At 44.3% G+C, this 18,101-nt stretch overlaps 1 long non-coding RNA gene across 1 annotated transcript in view; it reads left to right on the top strand.

Annotated features, from left to right (window-relative positions):
* Positions 1-17,824, top strand: part of LOC144824445 (uncharacterized) — a 186,508-nt gene extending 168,684 nt beyond the window's left edge. Inside the window, exon 4 of the long non-coding RNA XR_013608951.1 lies at positions 17,701-17,824. This is a non-coding gene — a long non-coding RNA (uncharacterized LOC144824445). The remainder of the gene's footprint in view (positions 1-17,700) is intronic.
* Positions 17,825-18,101: the final 277 nt, after the last annotated feature.

Raw genomic sequence — 18,101 nt, 5'->3', positions numbered from 1 at the left:
ACCATGCTATGACGTGAATATTGAAAGTGTTAGTTTTTGCACTGAAATGAACTTTTGCAGAATTTTGTAAGTTTTGCATGTATTACTAATGAGACCCTTAATTTATTTGAATGTCTCCAGAGGGAACTTTTTTTGTCAATTCGTTATAGTCCAAGATTTTCCTATGGGATACAGGGTTGTACTGTAGAATTATGGATAGGGAAAATTGTGTATTTTCTCATGCGATAATACAGAAAACAGTTTGGGGCATGTACAAAGACTGCTGGGTATGTGAAGCTTAAACTATCTGCATGCATTTGGCCTATTTACAAGCCCCTTTTGCTGCCAGTACGTCACTTTTTGTGATGCAAAGGCAGCGCATTTCTCTGCTCCATATTTACAAGGACTGGAAAAGGTACCCTGCATGGCTTTTCCTGTCCTTGTAAATAAACCCCTTGTACATGCAGCACTTTGCGTGAAAGGGGCGTTCTATGGGTGTTGCTGTGGGTGTTCCCACACAACACCCTTGGAACCAGACACATTTCCAGATTTATGAGGATTTGTAAACCTGGAAATACGTCAGTATGCTACGCCACCCTAGGGGTGGTGTAGCGAGGCGCAATCTTTTAATTTCTCCTAGTTTTTTCCCTCTTTTAGTGTGTGCTGCATTCTACAGCACGCATTGAAAGAGGAAAATGCCTGTAGTGATTGTATTCTTGCAGGAAGGTGCCCCTTTCTGCAAAAAAAAAAATAATATCCCCATGACGTAGGCATCCTTGCACCATGGTAAAAGGGTGCCTGCGCCCGCGCATGGCAGCTGTTTATGCACCAGCACAGGTAGGAGCACAGGAATGCGACAAATCATTGTAAATATGTTGCATACCTGTGCTCTGAAAGTGCTGCAGCATGACGCAGCTAAAGGGCTAGTGGTGCCACGCTGCTGGACTTTCTTGCAAATCTGCCCCTATGTTTACAGTACCATGTGACACACATTTGAGGTAGGCATTTTTTCAGCACAGAGTCAACTGACATCCACAGAACTTAATTTATGATCACACGTCTAATAAATGAATGACCTAGTTTATCAATGGGACAGTAACTCCAAGGCCAGGACTGTACATCATTGACATATTACAGTTCTAACAATATGAATAACTTGTCTATTTCTAGACCTGGCCCCAACATTTATTGTCCCTATTAACAAACTAACAGCCCAATTTAGATCTCAGCGGACCGATGGGTTGCACCATCACAACAGTGACAGATATCCCATCCACTGAATATAAATCCCATAGGATATAATATAATGGGATTTGTATTTTGATGGACAGGATATCAGTCAATGTTGTGACAGAGTAACCTGTCACCCGAGAACTAAATCAGGCCCTAAATCCATTGATATACTGTAGAAAACTAGGTTTTTTCTATGAACATTCCACCTAACTGCTACAAGCTGTGCACTTAGATGTTCCCTCTATAACTTTGGATTCCCTGATTTGTGATGTCGTAAAAATATTTTTAGTGCCATCATTTTGCCTAGCAAATTTCATGTAGAAAAACAATGTTAAGTCATGGGGCCCGATTATGATGGCGGTCGGACGAGCGTTCAATCGCCAACCTGTCGGGAACGGGAACAGCCGCCAGATAGTTGGAAGTCCTGCCAGACAGATTGCAATCTGACCACCGTGGAGGTGGTCGTAAACATGCCTCCGAGCATTGAGGCTTGTGCTGTGGCCCGAAAAAGGGCTGCAGCACAAGCCGCAATGCTACAAGGCATGTTTGTGAACATCCGTGCACATGGTGTAGAGATGTTTAGGGGGACACATACATGCCACCCAGGGCCCATGGCGGATGTCTAGGGGGTAAGGTGGGCCCGCTAGAGGTCCTAAAAGTCACTTTCCAACAGCCTTCTCATGGCAGTTGACCACCCGAAAGGGACATTGCAATCCCTATGGTGGTGTCTGATCAGGTACCGCCACCATTGTAGGGATTGCAGTATGTCCGATGAGCTGCTTTAGATGGTCGAATGCATGGCGGATGGTCTCTCCGCCCACCCACCATCTGCCCGCCATCCTAAAGCGGCAGGCGGTCCTGTATGGGCCGATGGCTGTGGGACTGCAACTGACAGCCTGATGGTGGCTGTCCCACCGTGATCGTTTACGGGCCCTTACTTTTTAATTGAGGATAAACCTCCTAATGCTAATTCCTTCCTTATATTAATAGCTAAATAGTATTAGCTTGTATATTTTTAGTAATGTTTTTATTACTGTTATAAATGTCCTTTTTTCGGAGAACAATCCCTAACCACACTTTATTCAATAGTACAGATCATAGTGTATATGTTATTCAAAGTTTTTTTGCCCTTTTAAACTTTTTTATTGCTGATACCACAAATCAAATCCTAATAACTGGAATGCTGGTTGACTGGAAGTTGGTAATATTTATCACTATTACTGTATTAGCTCCCTCTCTCTCTCTCTCTCTCTCTCTCTCTCTCGCTCGCTCTCTCTCTCTCTCTCTCGCTCTCTCTCTTATCCCCACTCTTTTATTGTAAATCAAGTGGATTGGATTTGAAATAAAGGTTGGGCAAAGCTGTAGATCTAAACTTTTGGTGGTATACTGAAAGATAATGCAATTAAAGTGTCCAAGCATGGATCATGCTATTAATAACTTCTGTCTCCATAGTTAAATATTCTCCAGGTTGGATGTACACAGTTCAACAAAGACAAGCATATTTAACAGAAAAAAGAAATTTTATTTCTATTGCATAAATTAATGACAAAATTAAATTCTTTTTATACAGATAACATATTTACATGGCTTTTGGTAAGAAGAAAGATTTATTAAATATGGCAGTTATTTTTCTCCTAATATCTCAGGTAATATATTATATATATATGTATACATATATATATTTATGCATATATATAACATATAATTTGTTAAATAAGTAGCATGCATATTTCATTTGTATTATTATTTTACATTGTTTTGTACAACAGTTTTATTTTAACACTATGCTGCTGACATGTTCCCCTTCGAATGTGCTGGCAGTACTCTGCCAGCGCCCCCCAGCAGTATTGCTTCATTGATGCACAGTGAGAAATAAGTAAAATTAAATATTTATGGTTAACATCAAGAGCATTGTATAAATTACATATGATCCTAGAGCTGGTACGTACAGTAATTCTGTCCAATAACAAACCATTGAACATGTTAGTGAAAAATACTACAATTATGCATGGTTTGAGGTTGAACATAATGATAACTCAGCAGAATTGAACATAATTCCAATATACTTCTGGCTAAATGTGCTCACAGGTAGAAAACGTTAAATGCGAAGACAATTGATGTGGTTTTTCAGCAAAACAATTGAAAAGTGTGTGAAGCTTGATTCAATTATAATACTATTAATAATTAATAAAAACAGCAGAAACTAAACTTAGAAGATTTTTGGCCACAACACCTTTTTGCAGATTCATTTTTTAGCAATGTTTTAAGAATCCCTTGTCAAATGTCATGACATTTCATGGCTTTTTTCAGGTTTTGCTCAAAATGTAATGAAATTTGGAATAGCTGTAATTTCACATACCCATATTACTTTTAAGCAATTCATTTTCTGTGCCATACCCACAAGAAGCTGCTTCAGTCTGGATTATCTTTTTAATATTAGTTGTATTTGTATGTGTGTTTGTAGTCCCATTATGGGTAAATAGGTACAGAATGAAGAGATACGGGCACATTTCCAAGCCAAGGGCACTTAAGAGATAGTAGTGACGTACTATCCTCTTCCACAAATGTATGTGCCACTGATAGATTTGTACTCTTTTTGATGTTACAATCATTGATAGGCACTCGTTAATGGAATACTATGATGACTGCTTTCATTGTGAGCTCGGACACAACATGCTGATCATTGGATGATACAACCAATTTCATAACACAAAATCATTATGCCATACCGATTGTTCTGTCTATTCTCATTAAGAAGACCACATATAACTCATAAGCAATCCTTTAATGGTTTCCCCCCCTAGCTCCACTTTCCTGAATATTTATATAACTTAGTATAGATTTGTAAAATTTTCAGATTTTTCTGTAAATTTTACTTGATCTTTGCAAGGGAAAAAATGACACTTTCAACCAAAAATGTTCAGCAAATTTTGGTTGATCTACGCAACGGATACAATGACACTTTCAACCAAAGAAGTTCCGTATATTTTAGTTGATTTATGCAAGGGATAAAATGATACTTTCAACCAAAAATGATGCACTGTGTATGATCTTAGCAATGTATGACTTTATAATAACTCATCAGTGTTGCACAAGATTAAATTAATATTATCCTATTTATAATCTATATCAAACAGCTCCCAACTCCTGATATTCAAAAACAAGATAAGATTGAAATTTAGCAATCAATTAGTAATTTAACAAGCTCATATGCAATCGAACCCTTCTCTCGCACCCATGCATAACCAACGTTTGCATTAAGGAATAACTTCATTAACACAATTAGCAGCATTTATTATGTCCCATCTTGTTTCAAACATTCACTCTCCTGTGTTATTGCTGGTGGTTGTAATATTAAACTATCAGGCACTCAATGAATGAAGGCTCACATTGTTTGCACAAGCAATCTAAATGGTTGAGTTTTAGATATGTTTCAGATTTCAAATTTCAAATTTTCATTTAATCCAACTGTTGGCAAGAGGAGTATACTAGAAATCCCACTGTTAACACCCTAGAACAATTCATTAACTTAGTCAGTTGTGCTTGGAGAATGCCCACACCTTCAGGTGGTGTTCTGCTGGGTATGCAAGGCCCATTCAGCCGCACTTACTTTATTGGTGTGCTATGCACTCCTCACATGATAACTGGGTAGTACATTTTCTGCTCATGACTTGTCTTGCCTAATATTATGTTACATCATTATTTACTGCTTTTATTGATCTCAACTCGTAAATCAAATTTTACTTATACACTATAGGGTGGAACAACTGCAAGAGAGATAAAAAGCAGTGCAACAACAACAACAACTCATGAACTGGTATAGCAAGTGGTTGCATTTAGGCTGGTGGTGTCAACTTCAACAATTGCCACACCTAATAAAATCCAACACCAAGGTGTTTAGAATTCATCAACTGTGATATTTATCATCGATTCTAATTTTTGTTTTGAAAATTGGGTACTACACCAAAATGCCCATGTCCCAGTAGTTATGCTGCATGTATCATTTTTAAATTCCCATCAGATTTGGCCTGTCAAATTAATGGAGAGTTCATCGGAATTAATGGCTTGATAGCATATTACCAGATCCGAGATAATACTGCAGATATTGTGTCTTTAATCAATGACTCGTATTGCTAAAAACATCTGAAGTCTCTGAGTGAAATCTCAGGGGAAAATTGGAAATTACTGGGTAGTCTGGTATGGAATGATAAATAATCCTTGTTCTTCTTCATTTCTAAGTGAATTCTCTCCGTTTCACTTGTATCAGATGGTATTTTTTTATAATCTGAAAATAGGCCATAACATCCAGATTTCAGTGCTTATAGCAGCAAAATTCCTTTATTTGGCATTTATCGAGCATTTTTTACTTGTTAATGTTCTGCAGGTTTGACCTGTCAAATTAACAGTGTATTAATTGGAATAATTGGCCCCATTGAAAATGACTAGATCTGAGATGACACTGCAGATCGTTTGTCTTCCACCCAATACTCCTCCTGATAAAATTATCGGAAGTCTCTGAGTGAAATATCAGGGGGAAATGAGAAATTACTCGGGGAATCGGGACTGGAATTATTAATTCTTCTGGTTCTCCTTCATTTCTAGTTAACCCTCTAAGTTACTGCTAATTTGCTCAACCTCTGGAGTTACCAGTGCCCCCGGAATAGTAACTCCAAAAGGGAAAACGATTAACATAATTAATGGAGCACTCATAATGAGTCCACAACTTGCTAATGTTAATGACAGCTGTTAAGACCTTAGCAATAAGGATGCTAGATAACCTGAGAGACTGCATCAAAATATTTTATTTGGATAATATATATGCAAAAGTTGCTAAACTGGTGAATATATTGAACACACTGTTGAAGATATTGTTAAATATCTTCTCGTTTGCACCACGTATAGGACGCAGCTCCAAGTAAATTTGCTGCACTGTGGTGCATTAGGGTGAGAGAGCAGCACAGAACCATATGTAGACAGGGAGCTGCTATGCTCTTCTCCAGTTGTGCTCTTGAAGGCTGCTTAGTGCCACACATGCAAGATTGTGTGTGTAATGTCTAGCGAAGGTTTTGTACTGGAAGTTTACACTTTCAGTACAAAAATTACGACTAGACATACTTTAAAATGTTTCAACACTTTGGAGCCCATTAGGATGGTGCAGGGGCCGGGCGCCAGACTTGCGGCTGTCTCGCACCGCTGATTAGGATGCGACCGCCACCCTGGGTACCCCTCAAGTGCACCCCCACGCCTCCCTGGTGCCCCGTAAAGGGCCCCCAAAGCACATCCCTGCCAGCCGATGCCGCCATGGAAAGGCCAGTTACCACAACCATTCTAATATGGATGGCGTTGTCTGGTAGGCACTGCCACCATATTAGTGGCCAAATCTGCCCGGCCGGCAATCGTAACAATTGCCGACCGGCGGAAAGCGGCGGACGCACTTTGCGTCTGCCGCGATACCCCCCACCATAGTAATATGGCGGGGTAAATCAAGTTGGGATGGCGGGCGGATCGCCACCGCCGAGCCGATGGTGGCGATCCACCTGCCATTCTAATGACCCCCTAAATGTGTGCTGTATAGTATAGTAAGGCAAGCAAAGTTTAAAAAGTTAGGAGAAACAAACATATTTCTCCTCCTTAATACCTACCTCAATAACGGATTATTTTGGGGTGAAAATCCTCTGTCTGCCTATGGTATCAGTTGGGGTTTTGCATCAAAACAATGAGTGGTAGCATGGAATCGCATATGTACCGCCCATGGGCTGCTCCCTTTAAGCTAAGTAATGCAAAGTAGTGCGGAGTGTTGCTTGTGTTACTTTTAAGCAACATTCTGGTGCAAAAACATTTCACACAGAAAGAAGGAAATATTTTCTCAACACTATGCGCTGGTTTCTGTCAATTTTAGTGACTTTGCACTGGTGCAAGTCTTGACAGATCTGCCTTGGAGTCTTCTGTAGTAAGCCATCCATTCAGGAGTGGCAGCTGACATTCCTTGCTTGTCCTTCCGTACCCCGAATAGTATCTTTCCTAACAGTGGTTTCAAGAAAAATTAAATCAGCTGCAGGAACCCAAAAAACAGTAGGGCTTCAAGAGCCTTGTTTACCTTCTGTAGCTTCCCCTAGTTTCCCTTACAACTCCAACAAAGTATAGGCTGTTGAGGGGCTAAGGACAGGAGACACTGCCATCCCTGTGATGCCATTGTGGGTCAAACGTTGATGTCAATTTTGTCACCAGTAGTTTTTTGGTGAACCTATGTCCATGCATGAGGTAAGTTTCACATATCCAAGAGATCCCTATGCTACCATTTATTGAATATTTTTAAAGTAATCACTGATGTATAATCTATTATTTAACTGAATCAGTGTTGAGTAATGGATTATATCTGCGTGGGGTGTAATCGGTAATCTAGATTGCGCCATGTTTCTAAACACCATTGAGAACCCTATGAAGAACTGTTGGTCTAGGTTACAAATGCAATTTGCAGGGCGGTAGCACTTCAGGTGGGCATATCCTCGGATGCAAGGTGGCAGACTCATGAGCTGCCTGTCTGCTGCTGCATGAGGACGGTCCCTCACCCTGCTTGGAGGCCTAATACACATAGTAGAAAGTAAAGCAACAAATCAAAGAATCCAAACCGAATTTGGCTAAAAAGCCACTACCAGCTTAGGTCGATCATGCTGATGTTGTGCCAGTTCTGCTGTGGCCTTGATCTGATATTAGGAGCAAGGTGAGAGAATATATGAGTAATGATTAGCAGGCAACTTCTTGGAGAAATTGATACACTGCAATTTAGGTCTGGATCCGCCAAACCATATGTCAAATGTCCGCAGACCACATGCAGTTTATGTGGAAATCTTGTAAAGCCTGTCCCTCAATAAGTTTCCAGTGCCTGAAGTTTACTCTTTCCTGTATTTTAAAGTGCACTTAGATGTTGTCTTAAGCAAGTTGAGCTGGTAGGAAGGCCAGCAGTGAACAGCACACCACCCAACCAGATTCCTCTGTGTAACTTGGAAGAGAATGAGCCTTTAAGCCTGAGTCTCTTGTAATACAATTGACCCTGTGCAGAAATACAAGTCTATAAGACTGGAGGTGCCATTGTAGGCCTTAGGAGGACAAGATATTCAACGTGCTACCTTACCCACTGCTAGTAAGTCAAAATCCTTCAGCAGGCAATGCATGGCAATGTGCAGTGGAACTGAGGACACCCAGCTATTGGTCAACACTCTGCTAAGGACCTTTAAACCAGATGTTGCACCGACTCAAAAATCTTTTTGTTATTATTATGTGTATTTTGAACTGTGCAAGCTCAGTTGTTATGGGAGGTTAACCTTCTGTACCACTGGAGCAGGCCCACTAGAATTCTTCAATTCTGCAGCCTTTTTGGGCATAATTATGGGTTTGAAGCATTTTCCACAAAATCTATCATCTAGATGCAGAAAAAGGAGATACTGTTCTGCACTGCTGTTACCTGTTTTTTTTAGTTTTTGAAGCCAGATCCATGGGTAATCCTTGGTCTTGTTTTTGATTAAAGGAATATCATTAGACAGCGTTGTTTGTATTCTCATGCTGTTAATGGAACTCCATAAAATGGAAGTTCAATGCATTGAAGGAGCAAAATAATACAAAAGATAGAAATTATGTAATGTAATAAAAATGGCAGGGCCTATTCAACAATTAATTTAGAAGTACCTAAAGTAGTCCCCCTGCAGTACCCTCTGACATACTCTTGTATGTGTTTGTGAATTGGCCCCAAAACCATCAAAAGTGGGAATGATCAGGCAATATTTATGTACAATTAGAACATATCTAACAGGAAGTTGAAAGTTTTGGGCCCAATGCAGACAAACAAAGAGTACCACTGTAGTGTTGCTTCCCATACACGTTAATGCTTTTGAGATTCGGTCCCTTAATCTTAGGCCTATCGCCCATACAGTTCTTGAATATTGTTTAGAAGTGTTATGCGAAAATATCGCAATTAGGTCTGCCCTCAGTGAGTCTTGCTGGGGAAGGCTGGCCTAGAAGGCTATGGAGACCTAAAGATCATTTGTTTGATATAAGTCTTCCTTGTGATTCCAAATGAATGGCCTCTGGTAAAATTAAATTGTACCTCAGCTCACTGCTCCAGTGCAGTTACTTCTAGTATTTGACAAGTGTGAGTTTTTGCTACCAAAATCAAATTAACTCTGAAAAGAATAAACATCAAATCTGACTGGAAATAACTTTTAGTGTTGGTGTGTATGACATATGGACTAGTGTAGACTGTGCAAAGTTGGACAAAGATGGAAAACATAGAGGCCAGAGAGTGGTCCTTCAACACAAGCATATCCTTGGACATTTGAGATATCTACATATCAGGGATGTCAGCAGCGATTAAGTGCCACTTGACACAATCCTAGAAAAGGACCGTCGCCATAACATAATAAAAGTTGGCGGCAAAGCGGAGGTTAAAACCTCATTTGAAGATTGGATTAGGGTCAACTACCAATGGTATGCCACTTCTCCTTCAAAAGGTCAGTTCCTGGCCCCATTGTGTTTTTTAAGAAATAACCTCAAGAGAGGTGTAAGAATACCATCCTGCCTGTTGTCGACTCCCTGTCTTCTTACTGAGGACTCTGAAAGATCCAGATACTATTGCACCAATATGCGACACATGCGGATGAAACACTTAGTTTGACTATGAGCCATTCCTCTCAATGGTCAGACCTCCTGGATCAGTCTTGGGATGTGACAGGGAAAGACTGCGCTTTGGAACAAATGTGCTTCCTACACTGGCTCCATTGGATTAAGCCTGTGGTTTGAAGACTTTAAAAGCTTGCACAAGTTACACAAGCTAAAAACGTGTGCAACTAAAAACCTGAAGGCCATCAAGTCGAAGAAGACATCACACTCATGGCAACGACAGTGACCCCTGCATTTTGCACTCAAGAGCCTCTTCTGTACATTTTGTACTGTACAGGAAGAATGCAAGGTCTTACCATGAAAATGTGAAGCTTGCTTCCTTTCTAGATGAGGGCATGGAGGAAGCAATCACCAGACAAACGTTTCTAGTGCCGCAGGGACCCACTTGTAGTACTCCGTGCACGCAGGGCCGGCTTCAGCGCTGGTGGCGCCCGCTGCAAGAATCATTTTGGTGGCCCCTCACCCCATGACCGCCTCCTTGTATTCTCTCACTACCACCAGGCATAAGTGTCCAATCACAAGTTATTGCTAAACACAGCGCTCCCTCCCATGTGGTCGCCCCTCCATCCACAGGTCAGCTCCCAGAGTGGCCGCACCAGTCACACTGCCCTAAAGCCGGCCCTACGTGCATTGTTGGTAATGTCATGTGCAAAAAATGTTCTTCTGGCACCCAGATACACCCTCCCCCTAGAAGACGTTGCAAAACACAGTAGGAAAAGAACTTTGGGCCTCATTTATGAGAAGTGACGCATCGCTGACTGAAAACAGCGATGCGTCACTTCTCAGTGCGCCCTTCTTGCAACATGATTGATGCGTCACATTTACTGTCTGACGCATAATGTCGCAAGGAGTTACAGATACGTCAGTATTTCTGACGTATCTGTATGGCGCAAAAGTGATGCATTGCTGGAGTGTGTCACAAAAGTGACGCAACTCCAGCAATGCTCCCTTTCACATGGGGCAAGCCCCATGTGAAAGGGCCTGCGTCAGTCTTACGTTTGTTGTGAGGCAGGGGTAAGATATTGACGCATTTCCCCCTCGAAGTGGCACAGTGAAATCTCGTAGATTTCACTGTGTCACTTCTATGAGGCTTACTTACGTGTGAACGCCCACCCTGTATACATTATACCTGACGCAGGTATAATGTAGTGCAGGGGTTTACAAAGTGACGCATCTGCTTAGATGCATCTCTTTGTAAATAGGGTGCAACAGGAGGCATGTTTTACGCTGCCGATGCGTCACAAAAAGTGACGCAATGGAAGCGCAAAACTATCGCTAGGCCTCATAAATAAGGCCCCTAAAGTTTAAGGAGTTCTGATAAAATGGAGTGAGGTCCAGAGACATTCAGTAGTACCACTCAATTTGCCAGGGGAGAAAACGTTAAGGTGTCCATTAGGATATCGGGCGGATTGCCTCCGCCAGTGTGGCGGTGGCCACCGCCACCCTGGCAGAGGCAATCCGTCCGACAACCACTCTCGTTTTCTCCTCCGCCAGATTAGGATGGCGGAGGGGACAGTGGCGGACGGAAAGACCGTCCACCGCTTTACCGCCGCGGTCGCCTTGCGACCGCGGCGGTAATAGATTAATATGGTGGCGGTGTCCAATGGACACCGCCAGCCATATTACGATGGCAAAATGTGTGGGCCTTTCCGCGGCGGCAATGCCGCCACGGAAAGGCAGGCAGAGATTGCTGCGGGCCCCCTGCAGGGCCCCAGGTTGCCGCCACTGTCGGGGGGGACATGGGGGGTACCCCCCAACATTTACATATGCAAAGCGGCAGGCACCGCTCGGTGCCTGCCGCTTTGCATGTGTGAATGCGTCAACTTATGTTTTACATTGTGGCGGGCGGTGCACAGAGCACCGCCCGCCACAATGTAAAACATATAGGATGTGCCCGCCACTGTGGCGGGCACATCCTAATACCCCCAACGGGACCCCCGCCCTTATGGCGGGTGGTCCCGATCTCCGTTAGGGTGGCGGGCGGACTTTGTCCGCCCGCCATCCTAATGGACCCCCAAATGTGGAGGCGTCCAGGACACACCGTGGATAGAAAATGGCCCGGTGGGGGGCACGCAGGGGGTCCGAAGTTAAAGCATGTTTTTCAGTTAGTTTCTATCCAAGGCATATTTGGAAATAAATGGCACTTGTTTTACAAACAAACCACAGCGTGGATTGGAGTCACGCGAGGCGTGTCCTCTTACAATGAATCCCCTGATCCACAGGCAGAGACGCACGAGAGCGCTCGGTCTCTGAATCAAAGTCTTACATTGGATTAGGAGTTTAGCACACGATTAGCAAAGCGATCCCTCGCTCTCTAATGAGTTTTCCTAATTGCTCGGTAAGTCTCGGCCAGGAGGTCACAGGTCCGGGATGAAACCAGTGACCCGCCGCTTCTCGTCGTCAAACACTCGGACAAAGATTGTCAACCTGTTGGTAAATACTTCGTTTTCTTATTTAGGAGGCGCGGGTCTATCTATGTCAGGGCCGGCGCTAGGCATGGGCAGTGTGGGCAGCCGCCCAGGGCCTCGCGCTCAGCAAAACACAGGGGGCCTCGCGCCCCTGTGAAAGGTCACACTTTCACAGCTCACTTCAGGGCCCCCGGCAGCGCCTCGGGCGCCTTGGTTAAGTACCGGCCATTCTCGGCTCTGTTTGGGCATTTTGTATCCAAGCAACAGAGGCCCCTTTGTTTCTTTCGAGCACCAGCCGGACACAGGTAAGAGAAGGTGGGTGAGGGGAGGAGGGAGCAGCCAGATCAACTGGCTTTTGTTATACTTCGAATCTTGGTAGGGCAGTGTCTTGTATCTTAAAATTTATGCATAAGCAATATTTGACTTGTACTGATCTGACAGGGGGGGCAATATTACATACACATCGAAAATATATTTACTGTTGCCATCTAAGCTAGGTACAGCTACAATTGAAGCACACCCCTTCAGTTTTTTATTTTTTTTTTGCTCTCTGATGAGCTCTCTGCAGTGTCTTGGGAAGTGCCTTGTTACGGTTTGAAGGCCCAGGGGAGGGGGGCCCCCTCCCAGGGCCTCATAGCACTGTGTCGAGCTGGAAGGTCATGGTGTGGGGGCCCCCTTCCCTGGGCCTTGTAGCCTTCGGTGTCTGTTTCAGAAAGCGCAGAAAGAGTGTAGGTTTTAAGCAGGACTCATTTATATATTGGTGATACATTTGGCAAGTTAGTGAAGGTGGCAATGTATGCCTCCAATGAGCCTGTCCTGGACTACAAAATTGTTATCATCTTTGTAATGTGGGCATTGTAGCCATCGGTGGCTATTGGGCAGGAAGCAGAGACGTGAAAAAGTAAGTGAAGCAAAATCAGTTGCAGTGGAAACCACGTTCATAAATTACTAGTAGAACAGCACCTTGCCGTTTAAGTATAGTGGACCTTTTAAACAAGCATTTGCAATGCAATAGGTCTCGCATTAGGAAAGTTTGAGCTATTGGTCTTGTAAATGACAATTTTATTATTTATGTGTTGGTTTTGAAAATAGCTAAATTAATAGCTTTGTCATTTACAATGCCAATAGTTATAACTTTCGCAAATGTGACACCTATAGCATTTGTAAAGCAACATGTTTTGTATTTACGTGACTTAGATGTATTGATATTACAAATAACAATGGCTTTTAATTTTTTAATTAATTAATACTTAAATAAAAGTGATTGTAATTTATAATGGCAACAGCTTAAACTTTTGTAAATAACTTTTGTGAAGATTATGTTCAGTGTATTTTATTGTGAAGAAAATCCAAGAACAGAAGTGAAATATTAACATCGTTTTGTGACATTTGTAATAAAGCTTGAAACATTGAGAGAATGTATTTGAACCAGTTGTTGTTGAATGGTTGCACATATTGATGCTGTGATGGCGCGGAGTGATGTGGTGGCGACGAGTGATGCTGTGGCTTTCAGTGATGCTATGGTAGCGCATAGTGATGTTGTGGTGCCCCTGAGTGATGCTGTGATGGCCCTGAGTGATGCTGTGGAGGCCGTGAGGGATGCTGTGGTGGTGCTGAGTGGTGCTGTGGTGGTGCTGAGTGGTGCTGTGGTGGTGCTGAGTGATAATGTGATGGCGCTGAGTGATGCTGGGGTGGCGCTGAGTGATGCTGTGGTGGTGCTGAGGGATGCTGGGGTGGCACTGAGTGATGCTGTGGTGATGCTGAGTGGTGCTGTGGTGGTGCTGAGTGGTGCTGTGGTGGTGCTGAGTGATGCTGTGGTGGTGCTGAGTGGTGCTGTGGTGGTGCTGAGTGATAATGTGGTGGTGCTGAGTGGTGCTGTGGTGGTGCTGAGTGATGCTGTGGTGGTGCTGAGTGATGCTGTGGTGGTGCTGAGTGATGCTGTGGTGGTGCTGAGTGATGCTGTGGTGGTGCTGAGTGGTGCTGAGTGATGCTGTGGTGGTGCTGAGTGATGCTGTGGTGGTGCTGAGTGGTGCTGAGTGATGCTGTGGTGGTGCTGAGTGATGCTGTGGTGGTGCTGAGTGGTGCTGAGTGGTGCTGTGGTGGTGCTGAGTGAAAATGTGGTGGCGCTGAGTGATGCTGTGGTGGCGCTGAGTGATGCTGTGGTGGCGCTGAGTGATGCTGTGGTGGTGCTGAGTGGTGCTGTGGTGGTGCTGAGTGGTACTGTGGTGGTGCTGAGTGGTGCTGTGGTGGTGCTGAGTGGTGCTGTGGTGGTGCTGAGTGGTGCCGTGGTGGTGCTGAGTGATGCTGTGGTGGTGCTGAGTGATGCTATGGTGGCGCTGAGTGGTGCTGTGGTGGTGCTGAGTGATGCTGTGGTGGTGCTGAGTGATGCTGTGGTGGTGCTGAGTGGTGCTGTGGTGGTGCTGAATGGTGCTGAGTGATGCTGTGGTGGTGCTGAGTGATGCTGTGGTGGTGCTGAGTGGTGCTGTGGTGGTGCTGAGTGATAATGTGGTGGTGCTGAGTGGTGCTGAGTCATGCTGTGGAGGCCGTGAGTGATGCTGTGGAGGTCGTGAGTGATGCTGTGGAGGCGCTGAGTGGTGCTGTGGTGGTGCTGAGTGGTGCTGTGGTGGTGCTGAGTGGTGCTGTGGTGGTGCTGAGTGGTGATGCTGAGTGGTGATGTGGTGATGCTGAGTGGTGATGTGGTGGTGCTGAGTGGTGCTGTGGTGGTGCTGAGTGGTGCTGTGGTGGTGCTGAGTGATGCTGTGGTGGCGCTGAGTGATGCTGTGGTGGCGCTGAGTGATGCTGTGGTGGCGCTGAGTGATGCTGTGGTGGCGCTGAGTGATGCTGTGGTGGTGCAGAGTGGTGCTGTGGTGGTGCTGTGGTGGTGCTGAGTGGTGCTGTGGTGGTGCTGAGTGGTGCTGTGGTGGTGCTGAGTGGTGCTGTGGTGGTGCTGAGTTATAATGTGGTGGTGCTGAGTGATAATGTGGTGGTGCTGAGTGATGCTGGGGTGGCGCTGAGTGATGCAGGGGTGGCGCTGAGTGATGCTGTGGTGGTGCTGAGTGGTGCTGTGGTGGTGCTGAGTGACTTCTTGCAGTGATCATTTCGATGGCCATGCTATCACATCTCAACCATATTGCTTCAAAATGCATTTTATCCTCTAGTCCTGAACTACGGCATAGACCAGAAGATGCTCTTTATGCGTTACTGGCAAGATGTGTCAGTAAATCAGATGCTCACTCCTGACCTGCGGTTCCTACACGTAAATCGTGCCTAGGCAAGCTAACACTTTTAACCTTCCAAGGTCGGTATATTACACACCCTTAAAGATTACGTAATAGTAACGCTCGCCACTGCACAAAAAGTCTGCTCTACATTGCTGTTCACTACCGGTAGGTGAGGTGGCCTCCTCTAGAATTCTCTGCGCTTCAACACTCGCCAGTCCTCTTATAGCTCCTTACTCATCTCAAGCACCTATGACCTAGGATACTAAGATTAAATGTTACTATGTTATGTTACGTCATGATGGTACCTTGACTCTACAACTTGATAGCAAAGCATGCTGTTCCGTCTCACAGTCCTCATACCCCACTATGCGATTGCTCCTCTTTCTTCTATACTGTGCCTGTACTCTTTGTTTGAAAAATCTCAATTAAAAAGATGCTGAAGCCCTTTGAGCCCAATGGGCAACGTGCCTGATCCTGAGTAATCACTGTTGTAGGTGCTAAGCTTCCTGGTGCAAGGTCGGCGATCTTTGGACCAATCTATGTAATTTTCACTTTCAAACTAAAACCAGCAGAATCAAAAAGTTTTAACTTGTCAGCTAGAAGAGCCATGGGCCAGATGTTCAAACATTTTTGTGGTTACAAGCGATCTGGTTTGGAGTTTGTGACCTCACTGCATTTTGCAACAAGCATTGTGTTCATTCTCTCAACCTTGTTTCATTGCAATATTTAATTTTATCTACTTTTTATAATAAATTGATATTTGCTCACGTGTTTTCAATCCCCTCTACTTTTTGTCCATGTTACTGATATCCACATTAGTTAGCTTCAGTGATGCCAAATAAGATCAATAGTACTGCGATGTCGCTTTCTGTGATGTCACTTCTTGTGACGCAATATGCAACAAGGGGGGCCTCGCATCTTCCCTTTCGCCCGGGGCCTCAGAAGGCCTAGGACCGGCCCTGATCTATGTACCAGGCGAGGACCTCACTTTGAGGATGACATGAAGAAAATTCCTGATGAGCGAAGACATGATTAACAAAGAGGCCTGACTTCGAATGTATCCTGAAGTGATCACTGATGTGTGCAAGACTGCTGGGGGCGGGGATGTTCATTTCCGCGCTACAGAAGACGCCAGCACAGCTAGAGGTGGAAGCCCCGGCGTTTGCGCTTTTCCTCATAAATTAATACATTGTCCCGTTTTTGAACCTTTATGATTAAATATAATTTTCATGAAAATATCCCTGTGAGGCATGCGGTCTGCTAGGAATCCTTCCTCAATTAAAAGGCGTGCAGCTGGTGGCCACTGAACGCTTTAAGTACTTTAATCCGAATTAATAATCCTCTTCCCAAACGCTTTAAATCTTTATAACCAAGATGCAGGGACGTCAGCCACTTGTAATGAATCTAAACTGTATTATGGTGCATACTAATCTATATTTTAATGTATTCTTGTTGATTTATTTATTTATGTATTTAAGACTTGTTTTTAATGTAGCGCTGTGCACCACTTGCGACTTCATGGCCCTTACGTTAGCAACAGTGGGCTTCATTTATGCAAAGTGACGCATCGCTGCATGAAAACAGCGATGCGTCACTTTTCACTGCGCTCTCTCTGCGACACTAACGATGCGTCATATTTACAGTATGACGCATCATGTCGCAAGGAGTTACAGATACGTCAGTATTTCTGACGTATCTGTAGGCGCAAAAGTGACACATTGCTGGAGTGTGTGTCAGAAAAGTGACGCAACTCCAGCAATGTGTACTTTCATTTGGGCAAGTCCCATGTTGTTAGGGCCTGCGTCAGTCTTACGCCTGCCATGAGGTAGGCGTAAGATTTTGACGCATTAGCATCCAAGAAATGGCGCAGTGAAATCTTATAGATTTCACTGCGTCACTTCTATGACGCTTTCTTGCGTCAAAACGCCCCCTTGCATACAGTATACCTGGGGCAGGTATAATGTGGCGCAGGTGTTGACAAAGTGACGCATCTACCTAGATGCGTCACTTTGTAAATATGGTGCAACAAGGCACATTTATTACTCCGCTGGTGCGTCACAAAAAGTGGCGCATCAGCGGCGTAAAAGTGACGTAAGGCCCAGTGTACTTGTTCAAAAAACGTAGGATTGTAAGGGAAGACACGCAACAGGAGGCTTGGGAGATAAAAGTTGCGTCTTTTTTTGCAGAGGACGGCACACGGCCATTCCAGCAGCTCGACCTGTGAGGACAAAACTGCCAACACCAGAGGGCGCCCCCAGTGGAACAGGGTGTATAGTGCTGTTGTGGACAAACAGGAACCCACAAAGGAACAACCAATACCATGCAGGTACGCTGCGGTAAAGAAGAGCAGAATACAAGCTTTTACCCACAGCCTGGCACCCCTGGCAGCAGCTTCTGTTGTCCTCTTCAGTCCAAAACCAATCAGTGCTTAATTGGAAAAACAATAAGTGCCAGCCGCCAGGGCTCTCGTCAGGAGGCCACTGCAGTTTGCACCACACACTGCCCCTGCCGCCGATTACAGTAACAGCACAACTACTAACCATCACACTCCTACGCAGGGCTGGTTCTAGGATTTGTGGGGCCCTGG

The sequence above is a fragment of the Lissotriton helveticus genome, chromosome 3_1 (genome assembly GCF_964261635.1).
Source record: "Lissotriton helveticus chromosome 3_1, aLisHel1.1, whole genome shotgun sequence".
In the NCBI taxonomy this organism is placed as follows: domain Eukaryota; kingdom Metazoa; phylum Chordata; class Amphibia; order Caudata; family Salamandridae; genus Lissotriton; species Lissotriton helveticus.
This window is presented reverse-complemented; position numbering and strand designations above follow the sequence as displayed.